Source organism: Pholcus phalangioides, unplaced genomic scaffold (assembly GCF_987345545.1).
Source record: "Pholcus phalangioides strain wild (caught in Gottingen) unplaced genomic scaffold, Ppha-v1.0 ptg000017l_1, whole genome shotgun sequence".
In the NCBI taxonomy this organism is placed as follows: domain Eukaryota; kingdom Metazoa; phylum Arthropoda; class Arachnida; order Araneae; family Pholcidae; genus Pholcus; species Pholcus phalangioides.
The window spans coordinates 47,830,861-47,853,123 of NW_028301610.1; the positions used below are offsets into that span (position 1 = coordinate 47,830,861).

The following is a 22,263-nucleotide window of genomic DNA, read 5'->3' on the forward strand; positions in this document are numbered from 1 at the left end:
GCATCTACTGCAGGAATCAGGTCGATATTACACTATAAAAGTTCCACAAAAAAAGCAATCATTAAGCGTATCGGTTAACCAATGTACTTATTGATTGCATTTTTCAAGTTTTGAAAATGAACTTTTTTATCAAACTTTCACAGTGTAATCCCGGCCTAAACGTTAATGAATTTAAATTGACAAAAAACACTTTCGTGTAGTACATGTCATGAAACGTTGTTTCTGACTTAAAATTACTTGACGCGAAACATGTGTCCAGTTTTAATTAAAGTTTGCTTTTAATTAAGGCCGGAGTTACACTATAAAAGTTTGGTAGAAGATCTCTTACAAAACTTGAAAAAACAACAAATAAGCCAATTGGTTACATTTGCTCGAATATAATCTATACGTTTATTGTTTGCATTTTTCGAGTTTTGTAAAATAACTTTTCTAAAACTTTTGTAGTGTAATATTGGCCTTACAGAGACATGAAATTCATTCGATCAACGGGGTGAGGTCGTAACTTGAGGATGGGGGTGGCGCGTCAAGAAATAAGTTTCGGAATGGGGCATAATTGCACATTTTCAAACAAGATCAATCCATAGATGTCCATTTAAGCTCGCATTATTGAAGGAAAAAAAATAAGAATAAAACATTTGAAAATCAAAATTTCAACCCTCACCTCATACAATTAATGTTCATGTTGTTGTGGCGGTCGTCAAACATAACTGTTGCAGTAAGTCCCGGGCAACACAATCGGTCCAGGGTTAGAGACCCGGTCCGGGCGGTTGCTGACTTTTTCCCCCTTTTGAATCGAGAAAATCTGAATAATTGTAAGCAGTAGTTTCGATTGTTTAGTCCTTGGTCTGTTCAGAATTTTTTTCGCACAAAAATATTTGTTTGCCTGGATTCACAATTCATCTAATACTCGGAAATATAAATTCTACATCAAGAAAACTCGATGAAACGAAACAAGCTTTCAGTTTCATGAGACGAATTTGCACATGCTATTATTTTTTAATTATTGTTGTAAAGCAAACTATTCACTTTTTCTTATCCGTGAGCAAAATTTTGATAATAACACTGCTTGTGTCATAATAGTTGCATATTTATAACTTTTTTAACACAGCATAGGTCATTGTTTAGCTTTAAATTATATTCTTAACCGCTTTAAACAATACTGTTTATCTCCGATTTGGACATGTCTAGCATTTTCATTACTGTAAAAGATGCCCACGTTCAATTTCTTAATCAGCCCACAGTTTTCTCCAAGCAGAATTAAAAAAAACTTCAATCGCACATACGCATATCTACAATTCTACATCTAGTTTTGTATCGTAAATATTCACGCTGGCATGTGTATTAATTTTTTGAGTGAGGCGCACCTACCGGAGACTTTGGGGAAGAATTTTACCCACAATTCCATAAGTGGTGTCAGGGTGAAAGCAAAAACATTCATCTCAATTTCAATAACGTTAAAATAAATGAAGCGCGAGATTTTTGCTCGTAATGCAAATCATCGCTCGCTAACCGAGTTCAAAAGTTGTCCAAAATGTTTGCTCGTTATGCGAATTGCTCGTTAACCGAAGTTCCACTGTATATGTATTTAGTTTTTAGAGTGTTTAGTATATAAGGCAACTTGCTTAGTTATCTGTGACTTTAGACGCTGATTGGTCAAAGAGGGTAAATACGTGTATGTGCGCATTTTAAAACCAAAATCCAAAAAATATGTGTGTGCGGGGGGGTATGTAAACACACACTGATCAATTGATACAATTTTTGCAGTTGAATTTGTTTGTTCGGAGGAAACATTGAATCCGGAATCCCGACACTGAGGACAAATTGAAAAAAATTTCGGGAACGCAATGAGAAAGCTTGAAATGATGGACAGATAAATGAAGACGCCTGGTGACCCTAGCTTGGGATTCCAAGAAGCCGCAGTCGTAGGTGTTTGTTTTTGGCTGAAGGTTTTCGACACGTATTAATGAATTATTAAATTAATAATTGTGTCATTTTCCTCAAAACTAGGATGGCCATAAGTCCCGTATTTGAAGCGACACAGTTCCAGTTTTTTCTTTTTTTCTGGCTGTCCCGACTTTTTTTCGAAAATGTCCCGAATATTTTAAATGGGGCCAACTTGATTTTTATTCTTCAAATCAACGATTAAAATTATCTTCTTAACTCGAAAATTACATTACGATAATTGCGACTCCAAATGACACAAACACGTGGAGAATTAATGGAATAAAAATTACACATGTTTGTCTCTTTTTTCCAACTCGCAGCAATTTTAAATGGCGCTTCATTTCCCTCGATTGGCGAGTTATCTGTGATTTTAGCATGAGTTGGCAACTTTGCTTACTTTTGGTATCATTTTTTGCGATAATTGACAATATCCCGTGTTTTCCATATTTCGAAGAATAATTTAAGGTATTTTCTCGAGCAAATATGGTCATCTCAGTTGAAGCAAACTTTCCATGCTTGCGATAAAGCGCCTGTATGATATCGCCATCTATCGGTTCCAAAGCTGATTAAAAGTTTCTACAGCAAATTAAAAAGATTTAATTTGTAGAATTTTTCCATTACGAAAGGAAATTCCATTGTTCGCAGCAGAGCCGCAGTTACCAGACCGTGGTCGGAGATACTGGGAAGGGGAGGAAGCTTCATTGTCTTGCATCCCCTCTTCTGTGCTTTGAAGTCTATATCCTCCCATGTACCACAGGCGCGGTCCAGAGCGAAAATAATAGCGGGGGAAGAGGGTGTCGCTTGAGAATTTCACTACCTCGAAACTCTTTAGCATCTCTTTTGCCCTGGAATATTTAGGACTAATGGGAGAAATATTCCAGAATAGATGACTATTCAGAATTAAAAATCCCGGAATTTATTTTTTCCAGATTGAATATATACAAGGTGGTAACTATTCACCGCCCAATAATTACACACATGATTCCTTGTGAAAAACTGATACGGAAAAGTGTTCTCAGTTTTTGATTTGACCCATAAAATTTCTCTTAAAAATTTTTCTAATCTCTTTAAAAATTTATGACGTCACTTGAAAATCCTGCCAAATTCACCAAACGTTTCACTTCGCGTTTTCTTAAACTCAACAATGATATAACCCTAAAAAAAGTTTCTTTTCACTCTTGTTGTGTGTATGTGTGCACTTTTACGCGGTTGTTAATTATTACAATTTTCTAAGATTGCAGAGTATTTGACTTTATCCGTAAGATTAAAAAAACCACTGCCATCCCAAAAATTCTGAAATTTTGCTCAAATATGTTACTTACCATGTGTTAGCAAAATGAACCTCAGATTTAGAAGTTTACCCAAGTATTTTTAAAAACAAATATTGAATTCTGAGATTTTTGAAATTTATACATTTTTCTAATTTTAAAATTCATAAGATTCTAACGGATGATCAGATATCGAAGTTCGAGGTTCACTTACTAAAACCTGCCATTTGAATATTTCTTCAAAATTTCAGAATTTTTACACCGCAATTCATTCATTTTTAATTTTATTTTGAAAAAATAAATTGATACGAAATTTTTTGCAGTCGATTTTCATAATTGAATGAAATATTTTTGAAGTCATGTTTGAAAAATCGACTTCGAGGGGTTGGGGCCACTCTTAAATGAAACAAAATTCAGAGATTTTTTTTTTTCCAGTTGAGATTCAGAAGTTTTGCATGTTGCGTCGCTGCTTTTGATTGTAATTCTGCAACACAATTAACTTAGTAACAAAACAAGCATAATGAATGAAATCGATCACAGTTACAAATTGTCATGATGAAGTCTAACAATTACAGTTCAAAATTTTTACGGCATTTATTTATGTCAGGAATGCGCGTATGAAACAGTGGGCCCCTGCTCTAGGATGATATTAGATAGATAGATATTAAGAAACGATATACACATATAACATGAAAGGGGCGGCAAAATCAGTAGCGCCTAGGGCGGCGACATCCAGAAGTCCGTCTCTGTTAAGAGAAGTTCCGCCCCCCCCCCATGAATACGCATTATGAATTTGTCCTTGCGCCACAAAAATCAAAGTCCCGGAATAAAGGTTCATATGAAAAAATGACCAAGTTCCGCTCGAATCATGCGGTCGCACATAGTCGCCGCTGTGGTGGTAGAGTGGTCATAGTGACGGACACGCATCGCGACCTTCCGGGATAAACCTCACCGTCACAGCAGTGGTGGTCGGCTAAATTGGTTTTCTGCGGTTCCCAACTTCGAGGCGCGAATGCGAGCCGATCTCCCCCTTAAAAAGTATCACCGCAGAGAGCAACAGGCCTACAACGGAATAATTATTCATTCATTACACTTCAATCAATATGAGTTTAAAAAAAATTGATGGCAGCACTATACATAACAAGTATTACACAGAAACAAACTTCACGGAATGTTCACTATAAGTACACACATTCCAACATGTACCGATTCGTAGAAGATCCGCAAAGGAATGTGGACGAGGTGCATATTTGGTTTAGTAATCCCGCATGATCTAATCAGTGGTTAGGATATCTGGCTCTCACCCAGGAGGCCTGGTGCGGGAAGGATTTTTTTGGAAGCACTGAAAAATCAGACACGACACTAGATACGCACTGAGACCGTTAGTTGCACCCACTTACACTTCTGACGCACTTCACTAGGCAGTAAGTTGCCCATGGCGATAGACCTGGGTTGTGCTCGGTTTCAAAGAAAGGCTGGAATAAATTTCAAAGTAGTCCAAGTAAAATTTCTGATTGAATCGTTATTATTCTACTGTTTTTACAAGTCACCTTCGTCAAGCTACCGTTTTTGGAATCTTCGTTGAAGTTTTTGGTGACATTCGAGCAAGTGCAACTGATCAGTTTATTACTTGTATTTTTCAAGTTTTATAAAAACACTTTTACAAAAAGTTTACATTGTAATCTTGGCCTTAGTACGCGTTTTCAAATGAAAAACAATCCGAAAACGCATTGAAAAAAAATTATCTTCGTCGGCTGTGTTAATGCATTTGCCCCAGGCTCCTCAAGGGAATAAGCGGCCTCGTGATAATGAGATTTAATTACTATTATTTTTTTGCAAGAGTAAGTATAGTAATCGTTAGGCTAGATGGGGACCCATAATACTGCATCAGTTTGCTCGGGGGCCGATAGTGCTATCAAAAGATTCCTTATTATCTCATAATTTTATTTAATTTGTTTTCGTTTGAATAAAATTAAGCAAAGAAATTGAGTTGAAAATTTTAGCATAATCCTTGTTAAGAAGGCCACGCATACCGAATATAGGTTTGGTAGAGTACAAGAATATTGTGGAAGAGATGGTGAAAAAATGAGAGAAAGAAAAAAAATTTTCGATAAAAAAATTGAAAGTAATTTTTCTTCCATTTTTCGGAGTAAATAGTCGAGTCCCATATCTGATACAATGGATTGCCACTTGTGGCTAGCGTGCCGCGGGTTGGCAACCTTCTGGTAAATCTCTTTCAGACCCGATTCCTTGGAATTTTCAAAATGTTTTTTGGCATTTTTGATGCTCAAAAAATGCATTAAAGGCATAAATGTCAGCAAATCTTCATTTTTTTCCTTTTTCAAATGTTCAGTTTTTTATTAGTTTATTTTTTTTTCCTGAATAAATAATTCGTTGTCTTCAAATTTTTTCAGCCAACATGATATACAAGGTACATTCAACTTCACATACAATTATTTCCAGAATTTTACTACACACTTTTATGTAATGGATTGCACTTTTCCCCGAGCCATCTCAAAAACTCCTGAAAGTTCAACTTTAACTCTCTGCTGCTGTCTGATGAGTCCGGTCAAACAAAATTTTGCGGACTTGTGATCCCGGTTTTGGTGCTTTTTGCTTGAACGCCAACGACATTATCTCAAACCGATCAGGCAGATTCTTTTCGTGAAGCGTAGTGTAGCGTAAGCAAAATTTCCTGATGATTCGGTTGAGCGATTATGATAGAGTATTTTTATTTGTTTTACAGCTCACTTATTTCGATTCATATTTAATTATATACATTCCATTATTTTTTCGATTTGCCACAAGCCTTGTATTTTTACAAATGTCCATCAAAAAATGAAATTTATTTCACTCGCCTAGCAACAACATGTTTGAAGCGAGTTAAAAAATTGAGGTGTTTATTAAATTTGTGAGAAATTCGACTTTAGATGTTTATTTTGTTGAGGCGATCATCGGACGTAATGTGCACAATATGCCCGGATAGCTCAGTCGGTAGAGCGTTAGGCTTTTAACCTAACGGTCCAGGGTTCGAGCCCCTGTCCGGGCTATGTTTTTTTTTTTTCTCTCACTTGAATCAAATGGTTGAAACATGGGTTGCATAATATAATAATCTCTCTCTCCCCCTCAGTAATTAGCAATCACTCTCGTTTTTTGTTTACAATTTTTTTTTACACGAAGGTACACTAAAGTTTTTGTCCCTGCATCTAGTTTGATAACATAATTCGTTTAATATTCGCGAAAGTGTAATCAACATTAAGAAAACTTTATAAAATGCACAATGTTTGGTTTTACGAGACAAAATTCGTATATCCCAGGGGTGCCAACCTTTTGCAAGCCGTGGAACTTTTTAAGAACATTTATGATGCACGTGCCAGTTGTAAAATTTAACGGAGATCACACGTCCTGCTTTTACGGGACACCATTTTTTTTTTCTGTTTAGGCCATTTTCTTGTTTTCCACAAAAATGTTTCTTTTGTTGCCTTTTTAACTCTAAGGCCAATGTTACACTATAACAGTTTTAAAAAATTTCTTTTGTAAAACTTGATGAATACAATGAATAAGCTTATCGGTTGCAATCCTTCGAATGTTACCGATTGCATTTGCCAAGGTTTGTAACAGAACTTTTATGAAACTTTCATAGTGTAATACCGGCCTAGGGCCAGAATTTTATACTATAAAAGTTTTGTGCTTTTATAAAACTTGAGAAATACTATAAAACTTGGAAAATACATCTGATTGGTGACATTCGAGCAAGTACAACTGATCAGTTTATTACTTGTATTTTTCAAGTTTTATAAAAACACTTTTACAAAAAGTTTACATTGTAATCTTGGCCTTAGTACGCGTTTTCAAATGAAAAACAATCCGAAAACGCATTGAAAAAAAATTATCTTCGTCGGCTGTGTTAATGCATTTGCCCCAGGCTCCTCAAGGGAATAAGCGGCCTCGTGATAATGAGATTTAATTACTATTATTTTTTTGCAAGAGTAAGTATAGTAATCGTTAGGCTAGATGGGGACCCATAATACTGCATCAGTTTGCTCGGGGGCCGATAGTGCTATCAAAAGATTCCTTATTATCTCATAATTTTATTTAATTTGTTTTCGTTTGAATAAAATTAAGCAAAGAAATTGAGTTGAAAATTTTAGCATAATCCTTGTTAAGAAGGCCACGCATACCGAATATAGGTTTGGTAGAGTACAAGAATATTGTGGAAGAGATGGTGAAAAAATGAGAGAAAGAAAAAAAATTTTCGATAAAAAAATTGAAAGTAATTTTTCTTCAATTTTAGTCGAGTCCCATATCTGATACAATGGATTGCCACTTGTGGCTAGCGTGCCGCGGGTTGGCAACCTTCTGGTAAATCTCTTTCAGACCCGATTCCTTGGAATTTTCAAAATGTTTTTTGGCATTTTTGATGCTCAAAAAATGCATTAAAGGCATAAATGTCAGCAAATCTTCATTTTTTTCCTTTTTCAAATGTTCAGTTTTTTATTAGTTTATTTTTTTTTCCTGAATAAATAATTCGTTGTCTTCAAATTTTTTCAGCCAACATGATATACAAGGTACATTCAACTTCACATACAATTATTTCCAGAATTTTACTACACACTTTTATGTAATGGATTGCACTTTTCCCCGAGCCATCTCAAAAACTCCTGAAAGTTCAACTTTAACTCTCTGCTGCTGTCTGATAAGTCCGGTCAAACAAAATTTTGCGGACTTGTGATCCCGGTTTTGGTGCTTTTTGCTTGAACGCCAACGACATTATCTCAAACCGATCAGGCAGATTCTTTTCGTGAAGCGTAGTGTAGCGTAAGCAAAATTTCCTGATGATTCGGTTGAGCGATTATGATAGAGTATTTTTATTTGTTTTACAGCTCACTTATTTCGATTCATATTTAATTATATACATTCCATTATTTTTTCGATTTGCCACAAGCCTTGTATTTTTACAAATGTCCATCAAAAAATGAAATTTATTTCACTCGCCTAGCAACAACATGTTTGAAGCGAGTTAAAAAATTGAGGTGTTTATTAAATTTGTGAGAAATTCGACTTTAGATGTTTATTTTGTTGAGGCGATCATCGGACGTAATGTGCACAATATGCCCGGCTAGCTCAGTCGGTAGAGCGTTAGGCTTTTAACCTAACGGTCCAGGGTTCGAGCCCCTGTCCGGGCTATGTTTTTTTTTTTTCTCTCACTTGAATCAAATGGTTGAAACATGGGTTGCATAATATAATAATCTCTCTCTCCCCCTCAGTAATTAGCAATCACTCTCGTTTTTTGTTTAGAATTTTTTTTACACGAAGGTACACTAAAGTTTTTGTCCCTGCATCTAGTTTGATAACATAATTCGTTTAATATTCGCGAAAGTGTAATCAACATTAAGAAAACTTTATAAAATATACATTGTTTGGTTTCACGAGACAAAATTCGTATATCCCAGGGGTGCAAACCTTTTGCAAGCCGTGGAACTTTTTAAGAACATTTATGATGCACGTGCCAGTTGTAAAATTTAACGGAGATCACACGTCCTGCTTTTACGGGACACCATTTTTTTTTCTGTTCAGGCCATTTTCTTGTTTTCCATAAAAATGTTTCTTTTGTTGCCTTTTTAACTCTAAGGCCAATGTTACACTATAACAGTTTTAAAAAATTTCTTTTGTAAAACTTGATGAATACAATGAATAAGCTTATCGGTTGCAATCTTTCGAATGTTACCGATTGCATTTGCCAAGGTTTGTAACAGAACTTTTATGAAACTTTCATAGTGTAATACCGGCCTAGGGCCAGAATTTTATACTATAAAAGTTTTGTGCTTTTATAAAACTTGAGAAATACTATAAAACTTGGAAAATACATCTGATTGGTGACATTCGAGCAAGTACAACTGATCAGTTTATTACTTGTATTTTTCAAGTTTTATAAAAACACTTTTACAAAAAGTTTACATTGTAATCTTGGCCTTAGTACGCGTTTTCAAATGAAAAACAATCCGAAAACGCATTGAAAAAAAATTATCTTCGTCGGCTGTGTTAATGCATTTGCCCCAGGCTCCTCAAGGGAATAAGCGGCCTCGTGATAATGAGATTTAATTACTATTATTTTTTTGCAAGAGTAAGTATAGTAATCGTTAGGCTAGATGGGGACCCATAATACTGCATCAGTTTGCTCGGGGGCCGATAGTGCTATCAAAAGATTCCTTATTATCTCATAATTTTATTTAATTTGTTTTCGTTTGAATAAAATTAAGCAAAGAAATTGAGTTGAAAATTTTAGCATAATCCTTGTTAAGAAGGCCACGCATACCGAATATAGGTTTGGTAGAGTACAAGAATATTGTGGAAGAGATGGTGAAAAAATGAGAGAAAGAAAAAAAATTTTCGATAAAAAAATTGAAAGTAATTTTTCTTCCATTTTTCGGAGTAAATAGTCGAGTCCCATATCTGATACAATGGATTGCCACTTGTGGCTAGCGTGCCGCGGGTTGGCAACCTTCTGGTAAATCTCTTTCAGACCCGATTCCTTGGAATTTTCAAAATGTTTTTTGGCATTTTTGATGCTCAAAAAATGCATTAAAGGCATAAATGTCAGCAAATCTTCATTTTTTTCCTTTTTCAAATGTTCAGTTTTTTATTAGTTTATTTTTTTTTCCTGAATAAATAATTCGTTGTCTTCAAATTTTTTCAGCCAACATGATATACAAGGTACATTCAACTTCACATACAATTATTTCCAGAATTTTACTACACACTTTTATGTAATGGATTGCACTTTTCCCCGAGCCATCTCAAAAACTCCTGAAAGTTCAACTTTAACTCTCTGCTGCTGTCTGATAAGTCCGGTCAAACAAAATTTTGCGGACTTGTGATCCCGGTTTTGGTGCTTTTTGCTTGAACGCCAACGACATTATCTCAAACCGATCAGGCAGATTCTTTTCGTGAAGCGTAGTGTAGCGTAAGCAAAATTTCCTGATGATTCGGTTGAGCGATTATGATAGAGTATTTTTATTTGTTTTACAGCTCACTTATTTCGATTCATATTTAATTATATACATTCCATTATTTTTTCGATTTGCCACAAGCCTTGTATTTTTACAAATGTCCATCAAAAAATGAAATTTATTTCACTCGCCTAGCAACAACATGTTTGAAGCGAGTTAAAAAATTGAGGTGTTTATTAAATTTGTGAGAAATTCGACTTTAGATGTTTATTTTGTTGAGGCGATCATCGGACGTAATGTGCACAATATGCCCGGATAGCTCAGTCGGTAGAGCGTTAGGCTTTTAACCTAACGGTCCAGGGTTCGAGCCCCTGTCCGGGCTATGTTTTTTTTTTTTCTCTCACTTGAATCAAATGGTTGAAACATGGGTTGCATAATATAATAATCTCTCTCTCCCCCTCAGTAATTAGCAATCACTCTCGTTTTTTGTTTACAATTTTTTTTTACACGAAGGTACACTAAAGTTTTTGTCCCTGCATCTAGTTTGATAACATAATTCGTTTAATATTCGCGAAAGTGTAATCAACATTAAGAAAACTTTATAAAATGTACAATGTTTGGTTTCACGAGACAAAATTCGTATATCCCAGGGGTGCCAACCTTTTGCAAGCCGTGGAACTTTTTAAGAACATTTATGATGCACGTGCCAGTTGTAAAATTTAACGGAGATCACACGTCCTGCTTTTACGGGACACCATTTTTTTTTTCTGTTTAGGCCATTTTCTTGTTTTCCACAAAAATGTTTCTTTTGTTGCCTTTTTAACTCTAAGGCCAATGTTACACTATAACAGTTTTAAAAAATTTCTTTTGTAAAACTTGATGAATACAATGAATAAGCTTATCGGTTGCAATCCTTCGAATGTTACCGATTGCATTTGCCAAGGTTTGTAACAGAACTTTTATGAAACTTTCATAGTGTAATACCGGCCTAGGGCCAGAATTTTATACTATAAAAGTTTTGTGCTTTTATAAAACTTGAGAAATACTATAAAACTTGGAAAATACATCTGATTGGTGACATTCGAGCAAGTACAACTGATCAGTTTATTACTTGTATTTTTCAAGTTTTATAAAAACACTTTTACAAAAAGTTTACATTGTAATCTTGGCCTTAGTACGCGTTTTCAAATGAAAAACAATCCGAAAACGCATTGAAAAAAAATTATCTTCGTCGGCTGTGTTAATGCATTTGCCCCAGGCTCCTCAAGGGAATAAGCGGCCTCGTGATAATGAGATTTAATTACTATTATTTTTTTGCAAGAGTAAGTATAGTAATCGTTAGGCTAGATGGGGACCCATAATACTGCATCAGTTTGCTCGGGGGCCGATAGTGCTATCAAAAGATTCCTTATTATCTCATAATTTTATTTAATTTGTTTTCGTTTGAATAAAATTAAGCAAAGAAATTGAGTTGAAAATTTTAGCATAATCCTTGTTAAGAAGGCCACGCATACCGAATATAGGTTTGGTAGAGTACAAGAATATTGTGGAAGAGATGGTGAAAAAATGAGAGAAAGAAAAAAAATTTTCGATAAAAAAATTGAAAGTAATTTTTCTTCAATTTTAGTCGAGTCCCATATCTGATACAATGGATTGCCACTTGTGGCTAGCGTGCCGCGGGTTGGCAACCTTCTGGTAAATCTCTTTCAGACCCGATTCCTTGGAATTTTCAAAATGTTTTTTGGCATTTTTGATGCTCAAAAAATGCATTAAAGGCATAAATGTCAGCAAATCTTCATTTTTTTCCTTTTTCAAATGTTCAGTTTTTTATTAGTTTATTTTTTTTTCCTGAATAAATAATTCGTTGTCTTCAAATTTTTTCAGCCAACATGATATACAAGGTACATTCAACTTCACATACAATTATTTCCAGAATTTTACTACACACTTTTATGTAATGGATTGCACTTTTCCCCGAGCCATCTCAAAAACTCCTGAAAGTTCAACTTTAACTCTCTGCTGCTGTCTGATAAGTCCGGTCAAACAAAATTTTGCGGACTTGTGATCCCGGTTTTGGTGCTTTTTGCTTGAACGCCAACGACATTATCTCAAACCGATCAGGCAGATTCTTTTCGTGAAGCGTAGTGTAGCGTAAGCAAAATTTCCTGATGATTCGGTTGAGCGATTATGATAGAGTATTTTTATTTGTTTTACAGCTCACTTATTTCGATTCATATTTAATTATATACATTCCATTATTTTTTCGATTTGCCACAAGCCTTGTATTTTTACAAATGTCCATCAAAAAATGAAATTTATTTCACTCGCCTAGCAACAACATGTTTGAAGCGAGTTAAAAAATTGAGGTGTTTATTAAATTTGTGAGAAATTCGACTTTAGATGTTTATGTTGTTGAGGCGATCATCGGACGTAATGTGCACAATATGCCCGGCTAGCTCAGTCGGTAGAGCGTTAGGCTTTTAACCTAACGGTCCAGGGTTCGAGCCCCTGTCCGGGCTATGTTTTTTTTTTTTCTCTCACTTGAATCAAATGGTTGAAACATGGGTTGCATAATATAATAATCTCTCTCTCCCCCTCAGTAATTAGCAATCACTCTCGTTTTTTGTTTAGAATTTTTTTTACACGAAGGTACACTAAAGTTTTTGTCCCTGCATCTAGTTTGATAACATAATTCGTTTAATATTCGCGAAAGTGTAATCAACATTAAGAAAACTTTATAAAATATACATTGTTTGGTTTCACGAGACAAAATTCGTATATCCCAGGGGTGCAAACCTTTTGCAAGCCGTGGAACTTTTTAAGAACATTTATGATGCACGTGCCAGTTGTAAAATTTAACGGAGATCACACGTCCTGCTTTTACGGGACACCATTTTTTTTTCTGTTCAGGCCATTTTCTTGTTTTCCATAAAAATGTTTCTTTTGTTGCCTTTTTAACTCTAAGGCCAATGTTACACTATAACAGTTTTAAAAAATTTCTTTTGTAAAACTTGATGAATACAATGAATAAGCTTATCGGTTGCAATCCTTCGAATGTTACCGATTGCATTTGCCAAGGTTTGTAACAGAACTTTTATGAAACTTTCATAGTGTAATACCGGCCTAGGGCCAGAATTTTATACTATAAAAGTTTTGTGCTTTTATAAAACTTGAGAAATACTATAAAACTTGGAAAATACATCTGATTGGTGACATTCGAGCAAGTACAACTGATCAGTTTATTACTTGTATTTTTCAAGTTTTATAAAAACACTTTTACAAAAAGTTTACATTGTAATCTTGGCCTTAGTACGCGTTTTCAAATGAAAAACAATCCGAAAACGCATTGAAAAAAAATTATCTTCGTCGGCTGTGTTAATGCATTTGCCCCAGGCTCCTCAAGGGAATAAGCGGCCTCGTGATAATGAGATTTAATTACTATTATTTTTTTGCAAGAGTAAGTATAGTAATCGTTAGGCTAGATGGGGACCCATAATACTGCATCAGTTTGCTCGGGGGCCGATAGTGCTATCAAAAGATTCCTTATTATCTCATAATTTTATTTAATTTGTTTTCGTTTGAATAAAATTAAGCAAAGAAATTGAGTTGAAAATTTTAGCATAATCCTTGTTAAGAAGGCCACGCATACCGAATATAGGTTTGGTAGAGTACAAGAATATTGTGGAAGAGATGGTGAAAAAATGAGAGAAAGAAAAAAAATTTTCGATAAAAAAATTGAAAGTAATTTTTCTTCAATTTTAGTCGAGTCCCATATGTGATACAATGGATTGCCACTTGTGGCTAGCGTGCCGCGGGTTGGCAACCTTCTGGTAAATCTCTTTCAGACCCGATTCCTTGGAATTTTCAAAATGTTTTTTGGCATTTTTGATGCTCAAAAAATGCATTAAAGGCATAAATGTCAGCAAATCTTCATTTTTTTCCTTTTTCAAATGTTCAGTTTTTTATTAGTTTATTTTTTTTTCCTGAATAAATAATTCGTTGTCTTCAAATTTTTTCAGCCAACATGATATACAAGGTACATTCAACTTCACATACAATTATTTCCAGAATTTTACTACACACTTTTATGTAATGGATTGCACTTTTCCCCGAGCCATCTCAAAAACTCCTGAAAGTTCAACTTTAACTCTCTGCTGCTGTCTGATAAGTCCGGTCAAACAAAATTTTGCGGACTTGTGATCCCGGTTTTGGTGCTTTTTGCTTGAACGCCAACGACATTATCTCAAACCGATCAGGCAGATTCTTTTCGTGAAGCGTAGTGTAGCGTAAGCAAAATTTCCTGATGATTCGGTTGAGCGATTATGATAGAGTATTTTTATTTGTTTTACAGCTCACTTATTTCGATTCATATTTAATTATATACATTCCATTATTTTTTCGATTTGCCACAAGCCTTGTATTTTTACAAATGTCCATCAAAAAATGAAATTTATTTCACTCGCCTAGCAACAACATGTTTGAAGCGAGTTAAAAAATTGAGGTGTTTATTAAATTTGTGAGAAATTCGACTTTAGATGTTTATTTTGTTGAGGCGATCATCGGACGTAATGTGCACAATATGCCCGGCTAGCTCAGTCGGTAGAGCGTTAGGCTTTTAACCTAACGGTCCAGGGTTCGAGCCCCTGTCCGGGCTAAGTTTTTTTTTTTTCTCTCACTTGAATCAAATGGTTGAAACATGGGTTGCATAATATAATAATCTCTCTCTCCCCCTCAGTAATTAGCAATCACTCTCGTTTTTTGTTTAGAATTTTTTTTACACGAAGGTACACTAAAGTTTTTGTCCCTGCATCTAGTTTGATAACATAATTCGTTTAATATTCGCGAAAGTGTAATCAACATTAAGAAAACTTTATAAAATATACATTGTTTGGTTTCACGAGACAAAATTCGTATATCCCAGGGGTGCAAACCTTTTGCAAGCCGTGGAACTTTTTAAGAACATTTATGATGCACGTGCCAGTTGTAAAATTTAACGGAGATCACACGTCCTGCTTTTACGGGACACCATTTTTTTTTTCTGTTTAGGCCATTTTCTTGTTTTCCACAAAAATGTTTCTTTTGTTGCCTTTTTAACTCTAAGGCCAATGTTACACTATAACAGTTTTAAAAAATTTCTTTTGTAAAACTTGATGAATACAATGAATAAGCTTATCGGTTGCAATCCTTCGAATGTTACCGATTGCATTTGCCAAGGTTTGTAACAGAACTTTTATGAAACTTTCATAGTGTAATACCGGCCTAGGGCCAGAATTTTATACTATAAAAGTTTTGTGCTTTTATAAAACTTGAGAAATACTATAAAACTTGGAAAATACATCTGATTGGTGACATTCGAGCAAGTACAACTGATCAGTTTATTACTTGTATTTTTCAAGTTTTATAAAAACACTTTTACAAAAAGTTTACATTGTAATCTTGGCCTTAGTACGCGTTTTCAAATGAAAAACAATCCGAAAACGCATTGAAAAAAAATTATCTTCGTCGGCTGTGTTAATGCATTTGCCCCAGGCTCCTCAAGGGAATAAGCGGCCTCGTGATAATGAGATTTAATTACTATTATTTTTTTGCAAGAGTAAGTATAGTAATCGTTAGGCTAGATGGGGACCCATAATACTGCATCAGTTTGCTCGGGGGCCGATAGTGCTATCAAAAGATTCCTTATTATCTCATAATTTTATTTAATTTGTTTTCGTTTGAATAAAATTAAGCAAAGAAATTGAGTTGAAAATTTTAGCATAATCCTTGTTAAGAAGGCCACGCATACCGAATATAGGTTTGGTAGAGTACAAGAATATTGTGGAAGAGATGGTGAAAAAATGAGAGAAAGAAAAAAAATTTTCGATAAAAAAATTGAAAGTAATTTTTCTTCAATTTTAGTCGAGTCCCATATCTGATACAATGGATTGCCACTTGTGGCTAGCGTGCCGCGGGTTGGCAACCTTCTGGTAAATCTCTTTCAGACCCGATTCCTTGGAATTTTCAAAATGTTTTTTGGCATTTTTGATGCTCAAAAAATGCATTAAAGGCATAAATGTCAGCAAATCTTCATTTTTTTCCTTTTTCAAATGTTCAGTTTTTTATTAGTTTATTTTTTTTTCCTGAATAAATAATTCGTTGTCTTCAAATTTTTTCAGCCAACATGATATACAAGGTACATTCAACTTCACATACAATTATTTCCAGAATTTTACTACACACTTTTATGTAATGGATTGCACTTTTCCCCGAGCCATCTCAAAAACTCCTGAAAGTTCAACTTTAACTCTCTGCTGCTGTCTGATAAGTCCGGTCAAACAAAATTTTGCGGACTTGTGATCCCGGTTTTGGTGCTTTTTGCTTGAACGCCAACGACATTATCTCAAACCGATCAGGCAGATTCTTTTCGTGAAGCGTAGTGTAGCGTAAGCAAAATTTCCTGATGATTCGGTTGAGCGATTATGATAGAGTATTTTTATTTGTTTTACAGCTCACTTATTTCGATTCATATTTAATTATATACATTCCATTATTTTTTCGATTTGCCACAAGCCTTGTATTTTTACAAATGTCCATCAAAAAATGAAATTTATTTCACTCGCCTAGCAACAACATGTTTGAAGCGAGTTAAAAAATTGAGGTGTTTATTAAATTTGTGAGAAATTCGACTTTAGATGTTTATTTTGTTGAGGCGATCATCGGACGTAATGTGCACAATATGCCCGGCTAGCTCAGTCGGTAGAGCGTTAGGCTTTTAACCTAACGGTCCAGGGTTCGAGCCCCTGTCCGGGCTAAGTTTTTTTTTTTTCTCTCACTTGAATCAAATGGTTGAAACATGGGTTGCATAATATAATAATCTCTCTCTCCCCCTCAGTAATTAGCAATCACTCTCGTTTTTTGTTTAGAATTTTTTTTACACGAAGGTACACTAAAGTTTTTGTCCCTGCATCTAGTTTGATAACATAATTCGTTTAATATTCGCGAAAGTGTAATCAACATTAAGAAAACTTTATAAAATATACATTGTTTGGTTTCACGAGACAAAATTCGTATATCCCAGGGGTGCAAACCTTTTGCAAGCCGTGGAACTTTTTAAGAACATTTATGATGCACGTGCCAGTTGTAAAATTTAACGGAGATCACACGTCCTGCTTTTACGGGACACCATTTTTTTTTCTGTTCAGGCCATTTTCTTGTTTTCCATAAAAATGTTTCTTTTGTTGCCTTTTTAACTCTAAGGCCAATGTTACACTATAACAGTTTTAAAAAATTTCTTTTGTAAAACTTGATGAATACAATGAATAAGCTTATCGGTTGCAATCCTTCGAATGTTACCGATTGCATTTGCCAAGGTTTGTAACAGAACTTTTATGAAACTTTCATAGTGTAATACCGGCCTAGGGCCAGAATTTTATACTATAAAAGTTTTGTGCTTTTATAAAACTTGAGAAATACTATAAAACTTGGAAAATACATCTGATTGGTGACATTCGAGCAAGTACAACTGATCAGTTTATTACTTGTATTTTTCAAGTTTTATAAAAACACTTTTACAAAAAGTTTACATTGTAATCTTGGCCTTAGTACGCGTTTTCAAATGAAAAACAATCCGAAAACGCATTGAAAAAAAATTATCTTCGTCGGCTGTGTTAATGCATTTGCCCCAGGCTCCTCAAGGGAATAAGCGGCCTCGTGATAATGAGATTTAATTACTATTATTTTTTTGCAAGAGTAAGTATAGTAATCGTTAGGCTAGATGGGGACCCATAATACTGCATCAGTTTGCTCGGGGGCCGATAGTGCTATCAAAAGATTCCTTATTATCTCATAATTTTATTTAATTTGTTTTCGTTTGAATAAAATTAAGCAAAGAAATTGAGTTGAAAATTTTAGCATAATCCTTGTTAAGAAGGCCACGCATACCGAATATAGGTTTGGTAGAGTACAAGAATATTGTGGAAGAGATGGTGAAAAAATGAGAGAAAGAAAAAAAATTTTCGATAAAAAAATTGAAAGTAATTTTTCTTCAATTTTAGTCGAGTCCCATATGTGATACAATGGATTGCCACTTGTGGCTAGCGTGCCGCGGGTTGGCAACCTTCTGGTAAATCTCTTTCAGACCCGATTCCTTGGAATTTTCAAAATGTTTTTTGGCATTTTTGATGCTCAAAAAATGCATTAAAGGCATAAATGTCAGCAAATCTTCATTTTTTTCCTTTTTCAAATGTTCAGTTTTTTATTAGTTTATTTTTTTTTCCTGAATAAATAATTCGTTGTCTTCAAATTTTTTCAGCCAACATGATATACAAGGTACATTCAACTTCACATACAATTATTTCCAGAATTTTACTACACACTTTTATGTAATGGATTGCACTTTTCCCCGAGCCATCTCAAAAACTCCTGAAAGTTCAACTTTAACTCTCTGCTGCTGTCTGATAAGTCCGGTCAAACAAAATTTTGCGGACTTGTGATCCCGGTTTTGGTGCTTTTTGCTTGAACGCCAACGACATTATCTCAAACCGATCAGGCAGATTCTTTTCGTGAAGCGTAGTGTAGCGTAAGCAAAATTTCCTGATGATTCGGTTGAGCGATTATGATAGAGTATTTTTATTTGTTTTACAGCTCACTTATTTCGATTCATATTTAATTATATACATTCCATTATTTTTTCGATTTGCCACAAGCCTTGTATTTTTACAAATGTCCATCAAAAAATGAAATTTATTTCACTCGCCTAGCAACAACATGTTTGAAGCGAGTTAAAAAATTGAGGTGTTTATTAAATTTGTGAGAAATTCCGACTTTAGATGTTTATTTTGTTGAGGCGATCATCGGACGTAATGTGCACAATATGCCCGGATAGCTCAGTCGGTAGAGCGTTAGGCTTTTAACCTAACGGTCCAGGGTTCGAGCCCCTGTCCGGGCTATGTTTTTTTTTTTTCTCTCACTTGAATCAAATGGTTGAAACATGGGTTGCATAATATAATAATCTCTCTCTCCCCCTCAGTAATTAGCAATCACTCTCGTTTTTTGTTTAGAATTTTTTTTACACGAAGGTACACTAAAGTTTTTGTCCCTGCATCTAGTTTGATAACATAATTCGTTTAATATTCGCGAAAGTGTAATCAACATTAAGAAAACTTTATAAAATATACATTGTTTGGTTTCACGAGACAAAATTCGTATATCCCAGGGGTGCAAACCTTTTGCAAGCCGTGGAACTTTTTAAGAACATTTATGATGCACGTGCCAGTTGTAAAATTTAACGGAGATCACACGTCCTGCTTTTACGGGACACCATTTTTTTTTCTGTTCAGGCCATTTTCTTGTTTTCCATAAAAATGTTTCTTTTGTTGCCTTTTTAACTCTAAGGCCAATGTTACACTATAACAGTTTTAAAAAATTTCTTTTGTAAAACTTGATGAATACAATGAATAAGCTTATCGGTTGCAATCCTTCGAATGTTACCGATTGCATTTGCCAAGGTTTGTAACAGAACTTTTATGAAACTTTCATAGTGTAATACCGGCCTAGGGCCAGAATTTTATACTATAAAAGTTTTGTGCTTTTATAAAACTTGAGAAATACTATAAAACTTGGAAAATACATCTGATTGGTGACATTCGAGCAAGTACAACTGATCAGTTTATTACTTGTATTTTTCAAGTTTTATAAAAACACTTTTACAAAAAGTTTACATTGTAATCTTGGCCTTAGTACGCGTTTTCAAATGAAAAACAATCCGAAAACGCATTGAAAAAAAATTATCTTCGTCGGCTGTGTTAATGCATTTGCCCCAGGCTCCTCAAGGGAATAAGCGGCCTCGTGATAATGAGATTTAATTACTATTATTTTTTTGCAAGAGTAAGTATAGTAATCGTTAGGCTAGATGGGGACCCATAATACTGCATCAGTTTGCTCGGGGGCCGATAGTGCTATCAAAAGATTCCTTATTATCTCATAATTTTATTTAATTTGTTTTCGTTTGAATAAAATTAAGCAAAGAAATTGAGTTGAAAATTTTAGCATAATCCTTGTTAAGAAGGCCACGCATACCGAATATAGGTTTGGTAGAGTACAAGAATATTGTGGAAGAGATGGTGAAAAAATGAGAGAAAGAAAAAAAATTTTCGATAAAAAAATTGAAAGTAATTTTTCTTCAATTTTAGTCGAGTCCCATATGTGATACAATGGATTGCCACTTGTGGCTAGCGTGCCGCGGGTTGGCAACCTTCTGGTAAATCTCTTTCAGACCCGATTCCTTGGAATTTTCAAAATGTTTTTTGGCATTTTTGATGCTCAAAAAATGCATTAAAGGCATAAATGTCAGCAAATCTTCATTTTTTTCCTTTTTCAAATGTTCAGTTTTTTATTAGTTTATTTTTTTTTCCTGAATAAATAATTCGTTGTCTTCAAATTTTTTCAGCCAACATGATATACAAGGTACATTCAACTTCACATACAATTATTTCCAGAATTTTACTACACACTTTTATGTAATGGATTGCACTTTTCCCCGAGCCATCTCAAAAACTCCTGAAAGTTCAACTTTAACTCTCTGCTGCTGTCTGATAAGTCCGGTCAAACAAAATTTTGCGGACTTGTGATCCCGGTTTTGGTGCTTTTTGCTTGAACGCCAACGACATTATCTCAAACCGATCAGGCAGATTCTTTTCGTGAAGCGTAGTGTAGCGTAAGCAAAATTTCCTGATGATTCGGTTGAGCGATTATGATAGAGTATTTTTATTTGTTTTACAGCTCACTTATTTCGATTCATATTTAATTATATACATTCCATTATTTTTTCGATTTGCCACAAGCCTTGTATTTTTACAAATGTCCATCAAAAAATGAAATTTATTTCACTCGCCTAGCAACAACATGTTTGAAGCGAGTTAAAAAATTGAGGTGTTTATTAAATTTGTGAGAAATTCCGACTTTAGATGTTTATTTTGTTGAGGCGATCATCGGACGTAATGTGCACAATATGCCCGGATAGCTCAGTCGGTAGAGCGTTAGGCTTTTAACCTAACGGTCCAGGGTTCGAGCCCCTGTCCGGGCTATGTTTTTTTTTTTTCTCTCACTTGAATCAAATGGTTGAAACATGGGTTGCATAATATAATAATCTCTCTCTCTCCCCCTCAGTAATTAGCAATCACTCTCGTTTTTTGTTTAGAATTTTTTTTACACGAAGGTACACTAAAGTTTTTGTCCCTGCATCTAGTTTGATAACATAATTCGTTTAATATTCGCGAAAGTGTAATCAACATTAAGAAAACTTTATAAAATATACATTGTTTGGTTTCACGAGACAAAATTCGTATATCCCAGGGGTGCAAACCTTTTGCAAGCCGTGGAACTTTTTAAGAACATTTATGATGCACGTGCCAGTTGTAAAATTTAACGGAGATCACACGTCCTGCTTTTACGGGACACCATTTTTTTTTCTGTTCAGGCCATTTTCTTGTTTTCCATAAAAATGTTTCTTTTGTTGCCTTTTTAACTCTAAGGCCAATGTTACACTATAACAGTTTTAAAAAATTTCTTTTGTAAAACTTGATGAATACAATGAATAAGCTTATCGGTTGCAATCCTTCGAATGTTACCGATTGCATTTGCCAAGGTTTGTAACAGAACTTTTATGAAACTTTCATAGTGTAATACCGGCCTAGGGCCAGAATTTTATACTATAAAAGTTTTGTGCTTTTATAAAACTTGAGAAATACTATAAAACTTGGAAAATACATCTGATTGGTGACATTCGAGCAAGTACAACTGATCAGTTTATTACTTGTATTTTTCAAGTTTTATAAAAACACTTTTACAAAAAGTTTACATTGTAATCTTGGCCTTAGTACGCGTTTTCAAATGAAAAACAATCCGAAAACGCATTGAAAAAAAATTATCTTCGTCGGCTGTGTTAATGCATTTGCCCCAGGCTCCTCAAGGGAATAAGCGGCCTCGTGATAATGAGATTTAATTACTATTATTTTTTTGCAAGAGTAAGTATAGTAATCGTTAGGCTAGATGGGGACCCATAATACTGCATCAGTTTGCTCGGGGGCCGATAGTGCTATCAAAAGATTCCTTATTATCTCATA

General features: G+C 34.6%; 8 non-coding genes across 8 annotated transcripts; all 8 read left to right on the forward strand.

The window, feature by feature from the left end:
• The first annotated feature begins 6,188 nt into the window (after nucleotides 1–6,188).
• Nucleotides 6,189–6,261, forward strand: TRNAK-UUU (transfer RNA lysine (anticodon UUU)). The gene has a single exon. It is a non-coding gene; the product is annotated as a tRNA-Lys (tRNA).
• Nucleotides 6,262–8,325: 2,064 nt separating this feature from the next.
• On the forward strand, nucleotides 8,326–8,398 carry TRNAK-UUU (transfer RNA lysine (anticodon UUU)). The gene has a single exon. It is a non-coding gene; the product is annotated as a tRNA-Lys (tRNA).
• A 2,073-nt stretch (nucleotides 8,399–10,471) lies between these two features.
• TRNAK-UUU (transfer RNA lysine (anticodon UUU)) lies at nucleotides 10,472–10,544 on the forward strand. The gene has a single exon. It is a non-coding gene; the product is annotated as a tRNA-Lys (tRNA).
• A 2,064-nt stretch (nucleotides 10,545–12,608) lies between these two features.
• TRNAK-UUU (transfer RNA lysine (anticodon UUU)) lies at nucleotides 12,609–12,681 on the forward strand. The gene has a single exon. It is a non-coding gene; the product is annotated as a tRNA-Lys (tRNA).
• Nucleotides 12,682–14,743: 2,062 nt separating this feature from the next.
• TRNAK-UUU (transfer RNA lysine (anticodon UUU)) lies at nucleotides 14,744–14,816 on the forward strand. Its single transcript has one exon. It is a non-coding gene; the product is annotated as a tRNA-Lys (tRNA).
• A 2,063-nt stretch (nucleotides 14,817–16,879) lies between these two features.
• Nucleotides 16,880–16,952, forward strand: TRNAK-UUU (transfer RNA lysine (anticodon UUU)). Its single transcript has one exon. It is a non-coding gene; the product is annotated as a tRNA-Lys (tRNA).
• Nucleotides 16,953–19,015: 2,063 nt separating this feature from the next.
• On the forward strand, nucleotides 19,016–19,088 carry TRNAK-UUU (transfer RNA lysine (anticodon UUU)). The gene has a single exon. It is a non-coding gene; the product is annotated as a tRNA-Lys (tRNA).
• A 2,063-nt stretch (nucleotides 19,089–21,151) lies between these two features.
• TRNAK-UUU (transfer RNA lysine (anticodon UUU)) lies at nucleotides 21,152–21,224 on the forward strand. Its single transcript has one exon. It is a non-coding gene; the product is annotated as a tRNA-Lys (tRNA).
• Nucleotides 21,225–22,263: the final 1,039 nt, after the last annotated feature.